An 18,005-nucleotide genomic window follows, 5' to 3' on the forward strand; every position below is an offset into this window, starting at 1 on the left:
TCTGGGCATGATTCTGTTGATTTTGTTGATTTATACATTGTTGAAAATGCAGTTGATAACTCAGTGTTACTTGAACAACCAGAGCTGAAGTAATAACTGGAGTTACTGATGCCACATGCTGATCACGTTGACTGATCCTCGGAAATCTCCTACCTTTCTGTTGCGAGATAACGTTAGCATCATATTCCTTCTTCTTGGGTAACCCATTGCCATACTTTCTAGAACTGTTAGATGAACCACCTTCCTTCAACCGTCCCTCACGGGAACCTTCTTCTAATTTCAAACCCATATTTACCATCTCAGTAAAATCACTAGGCGCACTTGAAACCGTCATGTCATAATAGAAAGGACTCAGAGTCTTCAAAAATAGCTTTCTCGTTTCTTTTTCTTCCAACAGAGGACTAACCTGTGCAACAATCTTGCGCCATCTCTTTACGTACTCCTTGAAAGTTTCTTTATACTTTTGGGACATAATACGAAGTTGATCTCTGTCTGGTGCCATGTCGACATTATACTTGTACTGATGAACGAACTCCTCACCTAGGTCATTGAAGGTTCGGTTTTGAGTGTTATCGAGTCCCATATAACATTTCAAAGCAGCACCAGTAAAACTATCTTGAAAGTAGTGGATTAACAATTGATGGTTGTCGGTCTGAGTCGACATTTTAAGAGTGTACATCACCATATGACTCAGAGGACAAGAGTTTCCCTTATACCTTTCGAAATCTGGAACCTTGAACTTATGTAGAATCTTCACATTAGGAACTAAACACGGATCATGAGCATTCTTCACAAACAGATCTTTCCCCCTCAAAGCCTGAATATCTTTCTACATAGCTTGAAACTGATATTGGAACTCGTCCTTTCTTTCGTAAATGCCAACTATTTTTCTCTAGTCAGCACGAAAAACAGGTTCCTCGACATAAAGAACAACATGAACCACGAGAGATGGTACTGACATAACAGGTTGAGTTATATGAACTTCAACAGCAGGTTGATACCCCTCAGGCACGAAGTTAAGAGGAATTCCCCAGGGAAACCATAAGGCATGTGGTGTTGTGGAGCACTGATTGGAGCCACTAAGACGTGCATAGAGACAATTTCGAAAATCATAGTCCTTTGAAGCAAAGTCTGAGGGGGTGGAGGGGGTGGAGGTGGATGATTCTGAGCAGCCACCAAAGTTTCCATCATAGTAGTAAGCCTCTCATAACTGTCCCTCAAAGTAGTCACATCTTCACGGAGTTCACGTTTCTCTTGCTCTAGGTGATCTATCTTCTTCAACTTGTTAGCTTGATTATTGTACCGGTGAGACAACATGTCTGGATGAAGACCAAGAAAGACATAAGACCCCTGGAAAACTTACTCAAAGCAAGACCAAGATGCAAAATGATGCATGATATGTAAATAAAAATGTGAATGTTGTTATTATTATTTTTTCAAGGAAATTTAAGACGTAAATTGCAAACATCATAATGGGAATACCGTATTTCGATGTACTGAAAATCTCATTTTATTAATAATGTAAAGGATTACAATCAGAAATACAATTTCAATGATCGTAAACAGAAATAAACTAAATCTATGGAATCATGTTCGATGACGACCCAACTCCAGGCTGATACCTCATACGATGCCTTTTGATCTCTCTTTCGTAGTTGCTTTTCATAGCATCCTTCTCTATCAGGAGCTGATTTAAAATGTCTTTCCAAACGCCGAAAGTAGGAAGATGAGTAGATGATGAACTATTAGAGGAAAATAAATTCTCTTGTTCCCTTGATCTCTTTACAACACATTTCTCAAGCAATTCTATCAAGTCGTTCTTTTCCTTTAACTACCTTCTTAAGGTGTGAGGTGTGAAATTTGTTCTCCCAATTATCCTTCTCTTGCTTCATCATATCCAAAGCCTCTTGCAACTCCTATATACCTTTAATAGTGGGCGATTTGACCATTACTAAAGTAATAGGTCTTTCATAAGCGTATGGCATCTTGAATTCTTTTGCTCTCTTCTTCATCCAACTAGTGTAAGGCTCCAAAGCTATACAATTCTTCAATCTAAGCTCACTTTTTCCTTTCCTATGAACATTATACCAAACACGTACCATCCTAGCTTTCAACCCTTGGGTGTATTTTCCTTCTTTGAAAAATAAACCTCTAACAAAGTGTTATTAGGTTTGTCTTTCATAGCGAACCCAAGTTGACGTCTAGCCAAAGTCGGATTGTAGTTGATTCCTGATTGTGTACCAAAAAGAGGCACATTAGAGAAATCCCCGCAACTATCAATAATCTCAACGTCATCGTAAATAGAAAAATACCAAGTGATGTCATCATTGGTGAGAGACATGAGTCTTTGAGACCGCCTTAAACAACCCTTGTTTTCTTTGAAGATAGGAGACTACGACAAGTGCGAAATAAAACACTTGTACAGTAAAGGCGCATATGAATGGAGAAATATGTGTCACTGAGAAAAGTTGGAACCGGATTCCTATTCAAGAAAATCCTCATGACATTAACATCAACAAAATTGTCAATGTTGGGAAACAAGACCAAAACATAGATGAGTAAGGAAAAAATAGCTTCAAAGGCCACCATGCTACCAGCGTTGGCAAAATAAAAAGCTTTCTCAATCAAAATTTTTGAAGTCAACCCTTTGATACCTCCTTTGACAGTGAGATTAACATCTATGTCAGACTTCCTCAGGTGAATGGCTTCAGCAATAACTCGAGATTCAAGAATTTGTTCCATCCCACTAAAAGGAACTTTATCAGAAACTGGCATACCCAAAATATAAGCATACTCCTCCATGATAGGCAACAACTGATAATCGAGGAAAGTGAAACATCGATAAACATGATCATAAAACTGAACCAGAGTACAAAGAAGACCATCCTTAATATCAGTAGATAGAACAGATAAAAGTCTTCCAAAACAGTCTATGAAACCCTTAGGATCATCCACAAAAGACGCTAGCTTCCTTAATTCCATGAGATCGGTACATATGAAACTGTATTTCCGAGTGTTTCTCCTTCCAATATCCATGATCAAAATATCTGCGATGTTTGCAAAGAGAGTCTCTAAGTTTCTTGAAAATTGAGAAAAATTATTATGAATGCAATGAGTTCATGATGCAACAACCACAAATAAGATCACACAAAGCACACAAACAAGGTCCAAAGGTTCAGAGTCACGAGCATGGGGCCAAGGGTAAGAACTAACCCAAAATGTATGTATTAAGGGTATAATCACCTATAGAACAAGGTTCTAAAGAGTTCCCAGAGTCATAATTCCATCTTTTGGATATTACTGCCTTAAACGATTACTCGTCAACCAATAATATTCTCAAGAGAAACTCGTCCAAGTGTAGTATCACGTAACAACTAATTCAAGTATACACCTGAATAACCACTGCACTACATCCTAAAAGGCCAAGATGGGTTAAGGGTTCTAAGGTCTTCATCTTCTCGGGCTCTCAGGTCGGAAAAAGTAATGCCAACTACGATTACTTGCATGACATCAGTAATCCCAAAGGGGCATCCACTGAGCGGGGGATCTCAAGTCATCTTATTAAGGATTAACTCCATGTAAGCCAAACATGACTATACCACCCTCCTATCACAAGAGCTCTCAAGTCCGGGTATAAGACTTATCTCACCACACAGAGATCACCAAGCACCAGAAGGAACAAACAATAACAAACAACAACAAACATAATATATACATAAAAACAAAGATGGGCTTAACATACAGAGATCCCCAGTAAAGTCGCCACTTTTCTGTAGCGGTAAATTTTTTGAGATTAAGCTATTGATTCACTTAACTCATAAAGCAAGAGTCGCCACCACGCTTTTATTGTTTCCAAAGGAAGAGGGAAAAAGTATGAACAAAACCCGAAGAAGTTTTAAAACAAAACTAATAAAAGAGATAAGGGTCTGGGGGTTAGTTATGCAAATGGAAGGTATTAGCACCCTAAACATCCATGGTACTCCATGGAACCTCTTTGAAAATATGTATATTTTGGTTTGAAAAAAGGTGTTGTTTTCTAAAGATTGGAGAGATGGGGAAAGAAATGTTTTATTTTTTTTATTTTTTTGGGTTTGTCAAGACTTTTTGAAGTCTCATGCCTACGTACCAACAAAGTGCAATGGAGGATCAAAACCTCGTAGTTCGTGGTAAAAATAACAAAGATGTTTGTTTTGATTCATTTTTAATGAAAAGACATTTTATCATTTTAAGGAGAATACTCAACTAGTCATCCACAAGTATGAGAACTTTGCATCATCATGAGAAGGGCTCCAACTTGGATAAGGATCAACAAGTATGCCACTAGATCTCTTAGATGGAAAAGACTTATCATCAATGCTATGGGGATAGGAGAATTATATCTCAACTATGGAAATTACTCATGTCTAAATTTTAAGATTTTTTTTAAAGGAAACATGCACAAAGGGCACAAAATAGTTTGAATGAGTTATGCATTTTTTAGGTCTTTTGAAATTGGTCTAAATATGCTTAAGATGAATTAGTATTTATGAGGAAAGGGTTTTGAAAATCACTTGACAAAGGTCAAGGTTTATTGAGAAAGTGGTTCAAGTTTGAAATCAAGAAGGTTTTTGAAAAGAGGGAGAAGATTTTGAAAATTAAAGAAAGAGAGGAGAAGAAGAGACTATCCTAAAGCATAAAGTAAAAGCTAGGGAGGAAAGATCTAACCAAGAAATAGCAAGCTTTATGACATAAGTCAAACAAGAATTCCCTCATTTGGATTAAGCCTCAAGCAAGCCCAATAATAAAATAATAATCCATGTATTGTATGAAACCAAAGTAACTCAACCAAGTATTCAAAGGAAGTCTCAAGTCAAAGGTATCAGATGGATTCCAATGTCTTAAATCACAAGTCCCGAAGCAAAGGTCAAGATCCTAATTCTAAGTCCATAACTCCACAACATTGCTAAGGATAGTAACCACAAGTACATGAATCAGGAGAACCAAGTTTCTTTTTAGGTTTTTCTTATTAGTGTTTTCTTTACAAGGATATAAAAGAAAAGTCCAGATGGACAAAGAACAAATGACATAATCACAAATAATATGACATGGAATGCTAAACATTAAGTATAAAGTAAATGACATAAAATAAAGGAGCTTAAAGTAAATGACTTTGAAGTAAAAGTTAATACAAGTAAAATGTTAGTAATAAAAAATGAAAGACGGTTTGGTCATTTTTAGAAGAACACTCAACTATTCACCCACAAGCATGAAAAAATGAATTTATACATCATTATGAGAAGGGCTCAAACTTGGATAAAAATCAACAAGTATGCCACTAGCTCTCACAAATGAAAAAGGGAGCAATATTTTCATACAATACCTTGAGGAGTAAGAGAATTACAATCTCACTTACAAAAATGTCTTTGCTTTTGGGACAAATTTATCGCTATGTTAAGCAATCGTAATTGGACTTTTATAGAAGTCACAACTATCTGAGGCTGGTCAATAATAATGTTAATGTTAATACATGCTAGAGAAATGATATGTAAATCATCCTCTTAAAGTTATGGCATAAAAAAAGGAATGGTCAAGCACAAAGGCTAGGAGGATGGTCCGTTATTTCAATACATACTTCATGACACTTAGGACAAACTTATGCATCAATCCAAAGTACCTTAAATGATCCATGATCAATTATGAGGTAGATTTGAAATGATGAAAGTTCATCAAGTACCAATTCACACATCATGAACAAGATGGACACAAACCATCCAATTGATGAAAGGGAAAAGAAGGAGATGAAGAATAAGATGACAAGAAAGGTCACACCCAAATTGGACCAAAAGTTTGATCAAGTCATCATCAAAATCAATCATCCATTTTGGTGGATTAGGGTTTTCACCCCATCAACAACCAAGATCCATTTAGTTTGATGAGACCCATGATCCAAGGCCAACAGAAGTTCACAAATGTCACACAAATATAAAATGAAATTAAATGAAATAAAAATGCAGCAAAAGTATTTTTAAATGAATTTTAAAATAGAAATAAAATGAAAAATCCTTAAAGTCCTTTAAAATATCAAATAAATGGCCAAGAAAATTATGGAAGGTTGAAACTAAAACGAGAAGCATATAATAATTTTTTCAGAATTTAAAAATGCATAAAATTATTTTTTTAACCAATTAAAATAAAGGAGAAAAGATAAAATTCATGAAAAATAGAAAATCAGTGAAATAAAATGTGAAAAAATAAAAATCAGATGAAGAAAAATAAAAGAGAATTTTAGAAATTACTTTGGGAGTTTTTGGATGAAAGATGAAATTACTATGAATTTTAAAATAAAAAGCAATTAAAAATAAAAAAATAAATAATTAAAATCAGAAAAAACACGGAGCGATGGATCACGCCTCATTAGTTGATATGGCAGATCCAACACTCGTCAGGTTAGGATGCACGATGGAACGTGCTACAAGCAGCACATAGAATCCATTTCAAATCCAACCAATTAGAACATTTCGTGTGTCCAACGTGTATGGCCAAACTCTGACGACCTGGAACACTCCGGTCATCTTCTCTGGTGTGCTCTCACCGGAGTTTCATCATTTTGTAAATTTAGAATACGAGGCCACCACCATTATGATCCTCCTCCCATCCTGAATTCAACCTTATACTCCAAATTCATTTATATAAACTGAGCAAAGGGAATTTCCAGAAACAAGCAAGCCATGCAAAATTACATTAAATGATGAACATGATCACTCAACTCCAGATAAGTTAGGGGAAAGCATCAGAGAATGAAAGACTACATTATGGTAACTTACTTGAGTTTAAATGATGCTCAGAACTACCTTGTCCAGATCGTGATCAGAAGTTGATGAAGCTCGATCTAGTTAGAGCACTTCAGAAGGTCTCAGAGCTTGGGAATTGTTGCAAAAGTTTCAGAGGATGCCGAAGATGCTAATGGAATCAAGAAACTGGATTGAAATAAGCTGAAACTCAAAACACGATAATTGATTTTTTTCTGGAAACTTTCAAGTTGCAGCAAGATTCTTGGCTCTCAAAAGCTTGAAAATGAATGCAATAGCTCTCTCTATTTATAGGGAATGTGTTTGGATCCAAATATGTGTGGAATGATGCTAAATTCGTCCAAATGAATTTGATCCAAATGTGACAAAAGTGTGACTTAAACTCATCAAAGCTTAGCCAAATGATGTGTTTCAAAGGTCAATTAACTCTTGGAGACTTGGTTAAATATGTTTAGGTCCAAAACACATGCTAATTTGGCTTGGAATTGAGATTAGTGAAGATCAAACTTTGGGAAATGGTAATTTCTTCAGTTACAAGTTACCATGTCCAACCCAATGGAGCATCCTACTCAGGAGGCTTTTTGATCCCATTCTCTTTACAATGTGTAGACATCATAGCAAAGATTACAATATGCCAAGAAAGGTTTCATTTGGATATTTGAGCATAAATTTATGTCATGTTCCATGGATGAAAATGACCTATAATGTCTCAATGAATTCCATGGCCTTCCAAGCATATTTGGAACTTGATCTTTGAAGCAAACTTATAGAGGGCATCAAAAATGACATTGTTCAAGAAGAATAAGCCTCAAATATTGAAAATTGAATATGTTATGATATTTGAAAGTTGATAAAAAGTCACTTGAAAATAGGTCAAATTTCACTAAGTCCACAAATGACCTATAATGTCTCCAAACTTTTGATGATCCTCCAAGCAGAATTGGCTCTTGTCATGTAAAGAGAAGTTGTAGAAGATGTTGAGAAGAGTTGTACGCAAAAATAAGCATTGAAAAATGTTGAGAATTGAAGGAGTTGTGATCCTTGTAACTCTGACTTCAAAATGTTGACTTTTTGGTCAAACCACTTGGAACAAGCTTGTGTACTTGGACTTTCCTTACATTTCAAAGCACATGGGTGATAATATGAACTCAAAATAAGGTGTCCTTAATTTCCTCTTGATTAGATTTCTCAAATATTGGAGTTGCTTGTTGAAGAAGGCATGGAAATAAACACATGAACCTTTGAATTTCCTTGAGAAGTAAGCAACAAAACTTTGAGATGCTCTTGATTGAAAAGCCTTACCTTGCATAATAAACTTAAAAGTAACAAGACATATTTTTGGTATTTTAGTTAGTGGTTAGATAAGAAATTAATCATATAAACACAAAGGTAAAACACCAACAAAGAGGGGCTTGGTGATCCCTGCAAGAAGCAAACCCAAAGATGAAAGGAGGGGAGGATCAAGATGTGGCCTTGTTTGTGCAATAATGCAAATCATATGTGGGATCTTAGGGTTAAAAATTAGGGTATGAAACTCATGAATAAAGGAAGTCACCATTCCAAGAGCGACACATGACATCTTGGTATGCGAGGAAAACAGATATTTTGCTTTTTCTTTTTTAAAATTATTTCACTCTATTAATTAAAACTTGATTAAAAAACTAAAATATTTTGAGTGTATTAATTAAAATCTAATCAATACACAAAATAAATCATATTTTAAAACACAATTAATTCTCCTAATCAATTTTGGCAAAAACACAAAAATAATCAGATAAAAAATGGAGAAAAATCAGACGTAAAAGTACCCGAAAAAATGAGCTGACCACACCAAAATGATCTGTGCGGAATAAAGTTATCGAAAACATACAAGTTTTGATCCAATTTTGAAATAAAAATGACCGATTAAAAGACTCTGACTGATTGAAACGCGACCAAAAGAGTAGTCGTAAAATAAAAATGAGCACGCCAGGTTAAACTACGTGGACCGTAGATTAAGAAAACTGACGTCTGAAAGCTCAATTTTGTAAATTTTCGCCCGCTAATTCGACGTATAGTTGAAAGTTGAATCAACCGATCTTCCTGTAGATCCAAAAAATTATTTTGAGTGACATTCTAAGAGATATGCGGAACGAAATGCATGTTGTGACAAGTATAAAATGAATAGTCTTGTAAATGAATTGAATTGCTGACTGAATAATCGTGAACATACAATCAGATGTAAATGAATCGCTCTTGGACCAGTTACTTCTGATTCTTAATCATAACTAAACCTTACGAAGATTTAGATGACGACAATGCTCTTAATTGTCACCCCCTGACCCTCTGAAAACAAGATGCAATGGAAATAAACGATGCACTGAGGTTGAGAAATCAAGTCTTTTGACTTCTTAATCAACAAATGACTGAATGAATGTCATCAAGATCAGATAAAATGGCAGAACGCATGACTTTACATCTAAACCATGATAAATGCTTTTAACTGATGAAATGCACAACAAAATAGATCGATTGCTATGCTGATGCAAGTGAAAAAAACTTAGGGTAAAATTTAGGGTATGACAGTTTGTGGTAATAGTTTCAGATATTCCAAACCTATATAAAATATGATTTTGAATAAAACTAATTACTTCTTCTTGATCGACATTCGGCAGGGGTACAACTTCTATCCACTATGTGAAATAATCTATTCCCAACAAAATGTATATGTGCACTTTTGAAGAAGAGGGCCTAATTATACCAATTATATCTAAAGCACATCCTCTGAACGACCATGGATTTACCATCGAATGCAACTCACTAGCAGACACATGTTGTATACTTGAGTGCTTATGACATTCTTGACACCCTTGGGCGAAGTCTATGTAATCCTTCAAGATGGTTGTCCAATAGACCCCTAGTCAAAATAAGAACCATTTCATCTTGTGAAATGCCTGGTGAGAACCAAATGATCCTATATCTACCTCAGAGATTGCCAAGTACGCTTCACTTTTGCCAAGGCACTAGAGGAGAATTCCTTCAAGAGTTCTCTTCAACAGCTCATTACCCATGATTATGTAGCTTAGGGCTCAATATTTAATTTTTGATTGGTCACTCCTGTTGGATTCCCTAAGTAATCAACAATAGGTTTTCGCCAATCATTATCTAACACTAGGTCAATGGCCAAAACTTCGTAGTTCAGAAGACTATCAAACTCAAAATGTCCTAAGTTTAATGACTCCTCAAATCCATCTGCCCCCACTAAGTTTGACGTTGACGATGTTTCTTGAGGGTTCTCTTATGATACTTAATTTTCCTTTATCTCGACTAAATCTTCCAACCTGTCTTTAGAGATCTTATATCCTGAGGCAATTTTATCCAAGTCATTGGCCTCTTGATTCTCCAATCGAGGGATGTGGTCGATTGAAACGTGGTTAAAACATTTCAGCAAAGAGTTGGCTCTGACAAAGTATAAAATAAAATTTCCCTTAATGCACTTGTATTCTTTATTCAATTGTCTGACCACAAACTCCGAATCTCCCTTTATTTTGATGTCTCTTGCCCCCAAATCCAATAAAATATGAAGACCCAATATCAAAGCTTCATATTCAAACTCATTATTAGAACATGGGTCTTCGATCTTAAACTTGAACTTTATTGGTATATTTTATGGAGAAATGGTAAATATTCCTACCCCCATTCCATCTTTATGTATGGAACCGTCGAAGTATAACTTCCAAGGCCTAGTTCATACGTATGCTTATATTGGTTCAACCACTTAATGGTCGACAATGACGTCTATGATAATTTGTCCTTTTACTGATTTCAAAGGAAAGTAAGTCAATGAATATTCAGTAACCGCTAATGTCCACTTTCCTATTTGACTATGCAATATAGGCTTTGATAACACATGCTTAATAACATCGAAATGCAAGTAGACATAAACTTCCATAGGTTTTATATAATGCTTCAGTTTAGTACATGAGAAGTATAGGCATAAACATAATTTTTCAATTGAGTTGTACCTAGTCTTTGCATCTATCAAGATTCGACTATGGTAATAGATGGCTCTTTCGAAACTATTATCATCCTCTTGAGGTAACATACTTCCTATGGTCGAATCTAACGCACCTATGTATAATTTCATGCTCTTATTTCTACATGAAGGCAATAAAACTAGAGGCTTCATCATGTATTCTTTGATGTTTTCAAAAGCCTCTTGCTGCTCACTCCCTCAAATGAAGTTGTTGTCTTTCTTGAGTCAAGGTAGTGGTGAAAAGGATTGAGCTTTTCCACTTAAGTTGGAGATGAATCTTCTCAAGAAGTTTATTTTACTCGACAAAGACTAGAGCTTCTTCTTTTTCGAAGGAGGCTTGAGATCGACAATTTCTTTCGTCTTATTTTGATTGATCTTTATGCCTTTTTATGCACCGTGAATCCCAAGAAGTCCCCTGAACGAACATAGAAATCACATTTTAATGGATTCATTTTCAATCCATATTTCCTCATCCTTTAAAAGTATTGTTGAAGATGTCCTCGGTGGTCATCCTTTGACGAGGACTTTATGACTATGTCATCAATGTAGACTTGCATGAAAGTCTCGATGAAGTCATGAAACCTAGAATTCATCGCTCTTCGATAAGTTGCGCCAACATTTTTAGACCAAAGGGTATCATGACCCATTCATAAGTCCCCAAGGTATCTAGGCACCGAAACGCCATCTTAGGTATGTCTTCTTCAGCTATAAAGATCTGATTATAGCCAGAATACCCATCCAACAGGCTTAAATACTCATGGCTTACGGCTGAATCGACTAGAATTTTTTCCACAGGCATTGGGTACTCATCTTTAGGTGTAACATTGTTGAAATCCCTAAAATCTATGCAGACTCTAAGAGTTCCATTCTTTTTTATAACTCGAACGATATTGGCTAACCATTCGACATACTTGGGCGTTATTATGAACTTGCTAATGCAAAACCTCTCGATCTCCTCCTTGATCTTTGACATTATTTCTGGTGCAAACCTCCTAGGAAGATGCTTCACCGGCTTCTTGCCCGACCGAATTGGTAGCTTTAGTTCTACCATATCTCGAATCAGCCCTGGAATTTCATTATAGTCCCAGGAAAAATAGTCTTTAAATTCTGTGAGCATCTCAACCATTTTTTCTTTCATGATTAGTTCTATCTTGGCGTTGATGTACGTTGGCCTCTTTACAACTTAGTCGCCTAAATCTACCTCTTCTAAGGGGTCCTGGGCCTGCATTTTCTTGTTAGTTTCTTATGGGTCTTTTTTAGACCCCAAAGGCTCGTTGTCGTATATACGTCGAGCCTCCGACTTTCTAAAGCTGTTGTCTGGCCCTTTGGGCCATCTATAAACTTCCTAGAGATTTCGATATTGGCTTCGTAAGCCATATTCTGGAAACTCTCAATCTCTAAGGCGGACTTTAATATGTTCTCGTTCATATAAGCCAAAATTAGAGCCAATGATCTTGCCTCAGCAGTCATCTTCATTGACCATTGTCAACCCTGTGGGTGTGGGGGAGGGGAGGGGCAAACTTTCTCCCTCGACAAGCCGACTCTCTGCCTGTTATTTGTCCCATATGAACCCATAGTTGGGTTGTAGGTTCAGGGAATAATTAGAGTCCTTCTGAGAGGTATAAACCTCCTCCGTTGCATAGCATGGCAGGATTTTTTCCAGATTCCTGTCAAAATCCTTCTCTCTGACCTTTCCAACTTTAGCTTTATAGTAACTTTGGTCGACTTCTATGTTCTCAACAATGTCATCCTCTCGCCAAATGGCCACCCTCTAGTGCAATGTCGAAGCACCACACATATACCATGAATCCATTCACGGTCGAGGAGTGAGTTGTAATTTACGTTGGATGTTATCACCATGAACAAGGTTGGCCTTGAAGTCGAGCCAAGTAATAAGTCCACTTGAATTACACCTAGAATGTGGCTGGTCTTGCCCTCATAATTGGACAAAACTATGTTGTGGGGTTGAAGATCCTCATCGGTCTTCCCCATCTTCTTCAATAATGAGTACATCATCAGGTTGACTGTCGCGCCACCATCAAAAACACTTTATTAACAGCCATGTCATCTACCTTGGCCCTGATGAACAACGGTTTTATATGATACATCATTCTAGGGTTAGGTATTTTGAAGATAGCCGGCTATTTTTCGACGACATTGTTATTCATGACATACTAGCAATAAGGCTTCTGATTAGTTGCCTCGTCTGATACATAATCCTCCTCAGCCTCAGACACTTCTGAGTCTCAATCATATTCCGCAAGCAAAATTGAAACCATGCCGCAATTAATCTGCAAATCAGTTTCGGACTAGTCGTCAAAATTATTGTCGACCATCTCGTCGTCGGACTATGGTGTGTACTCCGAATCTTTGTCTTCCGGTAGAGGTGTGTACTGGGGTGTATCCTCCTCTGGATGAGGAGTGTAATATAGTGCCTCATTCTCTAATTGAGGCGAGTACTCATAGGTTTTCCCCTAGGCTTGTAGTCGTCCTTGGCGCATTGTGCCACCTTCATAGACGACCTTTTGTTGTTCGCCTTTTTATCCTACTCAACTAGTTGGTTTGGGTAAGGCTTCTTCCGAGCTATTTTTAATTTGAGGGGCGATTTGCCTCAAGGGCTTGGTTTATATTAGAAAAGGCCTATTTTTTGACCTTCTTCTTCCTCTGATGATGCCTCCACTGAGTATGCGTAATTGGGTTGTTACATTTATAAGTTGGGGGAATGTGAGACCTTCCCTTATGAACTTTTGGGTTACGTTGATCTTGGACCCCCACCTTAGGATCGACCTCTTTCCACTTGGGCTTATTCGCCCTCTTCTGATTGAGGGGTTTCAGCCACTTGTTCTCAGGCACATTTGCCGGTGGGCGCCTAGGGGTAGACCGTCTGCATTTCAGAATCGACAATAGTAGAGATCTGCCCGCACTTGTCAACTTCCATATTTAAGCCCTCAGTGGCCTCGACCATGATAATCTCCAAGGGCTCAGCATAATGAGCATCTTCGGTCTACATAGGGTCGGAGTCCACCTTCATTGTTGACGTTAGATTTTTTCCAAACTAGAGCATGTCGTCATTCAAATCTTTCTGAACAAAATCCCTAAAAAGAACATTTTGAGACGTTTTATGACCCCAAAAATTATGGTACTTACAAAAACCCCTCTTTTTTCTTTGTTCTATATGAGGCATTTATAAGCCTTGGGGCACTATGATCTGTCCATCTGTAACTAACAAATCAAATATTTCATCGCTTTTTGTTATGTCGAAAGTATAAGTTTTAGCGATAAATTTTTCGTTCTTGTTGGGTTCGACATAATTCTACCCATTCGACGACTTCAACAATTTGCACACATAGGGAGGCCCTGACTTAAGCTCAGCCACGTTTACCTCGTTATCTTCAACATACGCGTCACCTATATAAGAAAAATAATCGCCTGCCTCAATGTAAGTGACTTTATCCTTTTTATGATATTTATTCATTCTGGCTTTTTCAGCTTTCAAGCGTTCAACTTGGAGAACCCTATCTGCCAATTGTGCCATATCCCTAAGATATTGAGTGTCTAACTTCTTCCTAATTGAGTAATCTAGGCCCGCAACAACCATTTCGACAAGTTAGTGTTTAGGGACTTGCATAAAGCACCTTGCTTTAAAAAGTATAAACCTGTTGAGATAATCATCAATGGACTCAGGGATATTTTTCCTAACACTAGCCAACTCTTTCAGACTTATTTTCGACTGGCCCATGTAAAACTGTTCATGGAACAACCTCTTCAACTGACTCCATGTTTGGACAAAGTGTGTAGGTAATGTAGTGAACCAGGTGAATGCATTTTTCGTAAGAGAATTTGATAAATAATTTATCTTCAAATTCTCGTTGTTTGCTATGTTGCCTGCTTCAGTTTGATGCCTGGCGGCATGTTCGACCGTCGACTCACTCGTGTCGCCGACAAACATAGTGAACTTGGATACTTTCTAACCCTTGGGTAATTCTGTTTTTTGAACATATTTTGACAAAAGAGATATGAATTTAGGCTCGTAGAGGCCCACATTGAGGCCACTCTAGGTCAAGATTTGCTCAACCACACTCGTTATATTATTGTGCCTAGAAAAGTTGTTTTATTGAACATTTTGAAGGACTTGATCTGCATCCTGGTTCATGTGAACCATAAGGGGTTTAGGGTTGGCTTGAGCTATGTATTCTACTTCTTCCCTATTTGGGACCGAGTCGTGTTGAAGCCCTTGATTCTGGCTTACATTCTCCTAGAATAATCCATTTTCAAGCGTTTCAATCCGCCCCACATTTGATATCTAGGAAGCTGGTCGAGAAGGGATCTGGGGTGTGCCAAAGAAATTGTCCATTTTCCCCATTTGGTTTTCTAGTAACTCGTAAGTTTGGTTTGTGTTTGTAATCAATGGGTTGAAAATAGTCCCCATTTGTTGGGTGAGAGTGTTTACTAATTCCAAATTACTCTCGTCCATTTGTTGCCTCATACCCATCATATAAGTGGTATTCAATGATGGTATTGTTTGGGGGATATATCTTATCCCTCTTGTTCGTCCCATATTATTAATGGTTGACGTAGAGGCATTTTGTGGATTATACAATGGCGCTGTCGCCACTCCATTGTCACTATATGTGGACATGTTAGTATGCATACCAACCATCATCTACGTGCCGTAAGGGTAATCTCTATTATTCTTTGGCATAGAAAACCCAAACAAAGTGTAGTAGTAAATTCATGACCATCAAGCTATAGATAAACTTGATGTCGGTAAAACCAGAGTCACCACCACGCTTTTATTGTTTCCAAAGGAAAAGGGAAAAGTACGAACAAAACCCAAAGATAAGAAGTTTTCAAATCAAAACTAATCACATACAAGGACCTTAGTTCATTGAAATTTATTTTCTGTGATGGATATCATGATGCGCATGTATGCATGAATGCAACAATCCCATACAAGGGATCACACCCAAGGCAAACACAAACAAAGGTCAAGGGGTGGATCAAGTCATCATCAAGATCAATCATCCATTTTGGTGGATTATGGTTTTCACCTTATCAACACCCAATTTCCATTGATATTGACAAGACTTGATCGGATCAACCAAGAATCAAAAGGTTTGTTGTGAGTCACGAGCATGGAGTCAGGTTAAGAACCATCCCCAAAGGAGTGTACTAAGGATAAAAAACTTGTAGATCATGTTCTAAACAGTTCCCAAAGTCTTAATCCCATCTATCAGATATTATAGGTTAGGATGACTGACTCATCAACCCATAATATTCTCAAGAGAGACTCGTCTGAGTGTAGTATTGTGTAATAACTGTGATCAAGGCTACACCTGAACAGTCTCCGCACTACGTCCTAAATAGGCCAAGTTGGGTTAAATGTTCTACGGTCCCCAGCTTCTCGGACCCCAAATCAGAGAAAGTAATGCCTATCCACAAATAACTTGTGTGACATCAGTAACTCCAAAAATAGGTCTCCACTGAGTAGATGGGTCTCAAGCCAACTTGTTAAGGACTACTCCGCATAAGCCAACTTGCACTCAACTTCGGGTTAGAACTTATCTCACCACTCAGAGATCACCAAGCACAACAAATAGATTATATCACACAAACAACATACAAACATCAAATATACACATATATACACATAAAAAGTAGGCTAAACCCACTGAGGACTACTCCCCAACAGAGTTGCCACTTAATTTCTTTAGCGGTAAATTCATGACCATCAAGCTATAGATAAACTTGATGTCATTAAAACCAGAGTCGCCACCAGGCTTTTATTGTTTCCAAAGGAAAAGGGAAAAGTATGAACAAAACCCAACGATAAGAAGTTTTCAAATCAAAACTAATAAAATTCCAGAGATTACAGATAAGGGGGTTGGTTACACAGAGGGAAGGTGCTAGCATCCAAAGTGTCCTAGGTACTCCTAGGGAGGCCTTTTTTTATGTGTGCATGTGTTTTTGGTATAAATGATGTTTGATAAAAAATAGAATGTGGGGATGAGAAAAGAATTCATTGATTATATTTTTGTGTTTGACAGGACCTTCGATCTTATGCCTACGTACCAACATAAAAATGAGGGATCAAAACCTCGTAGTTCGTGGTAAAAATTTCAAATAAGTTGGTGAATTGCTTTTAACAAAAGTTTATTAAGAAAAGGCACAAAGGGCCAAAAGTTTGAATGAAGTTGTTAGTTCTTTTTGTCTTTTGAAATTTTAAGTCAATATGATTAAGTTTATTTACAAATTTGATTTAAGAAAGAGTTTACAAATTCAATGGCATAAGCCCAAAGTTTCTAATTATTGAAACAAAGTCTAAGTTTGAAATCACAAGCAAAGAAGTTTTTGAAAATGGAGAGAGATTTTGAAATTAAAGAAGTGGGAGGAGATGTGTAAGACCCTAATTTTCACCCTAAGATCCCTCATGTTATCTCATCATGTGCATTAGCTTTGGGATCACACCTTGGCATCCTCCTCAGCCCTCATTCCTTGGGATTGCATTGGGATAGGTCACCAAGCACATTTTGATTGTATCATACTTTTTATTTCATTATTTACTAACCAAAATACCAAAAATATGTCAATGTATAGTTTGTTGTTTTTATAGGTAGTGTGTATGCTCACCTATGCTCCATCAAGCTCATATTTAGGGTTTGAGACCCTCAATGCAAGGAGACTAATCAAGATATCATTCACAATGACTATAGACATCATATATGGATCCCCATGGTCTTCACATATCATTTTGATCAAGAATTCATCAAGAGTTGGAAGCTTGTTTGCCTTGGACCCTATTTCATCTAGGTATCTTGTGTAACTTCCTCAGCAAGTCTCTTCACCATTTGATCAAATATTTCATGGGATACTTCATATTACATCACCTTATGCATATATGGTCCTCCATGAGTCCCAAAAGTCAAGGGAAAATCAAGCAAGCAAGATGGTTCATGGTGGTTGACAAGAGAAAGTCAACTAGTCAAAACTGGGAATCCCTAGACCCTATCTCCTACACGTTTTGTCATATGAAAATGATTCCAAGAGAAACTTTACATAAAATGACATTCCAAACAACTTTCATGTTTAAGTAAAGAGCTAATTTTGCTTGGAAAGTCATTGTTTATGGTGAAAGATTATAGGTCATTTTGTCTGAACCCTAGTTAGGAGGTCAAATTCTCAAGACCATAACTTGCTCAATT

This window comes from Lathyrus oleraceus, chromosome 1 (genome assembly GCF_024323335.1).
Source record: "Lathyrus oleraceus cultivar Zhongwan6 chromosome 1, CAAS_Psat_ZW6_1.0, whole genome shotgun sequence".
Taxonomy (NCBI): Eukaryota; Viridiplantae; Streptophyta; class Magnoliopsida; order Fabales; family Fabaceae; genus Lathyrus; species Lathyrus oleraceus.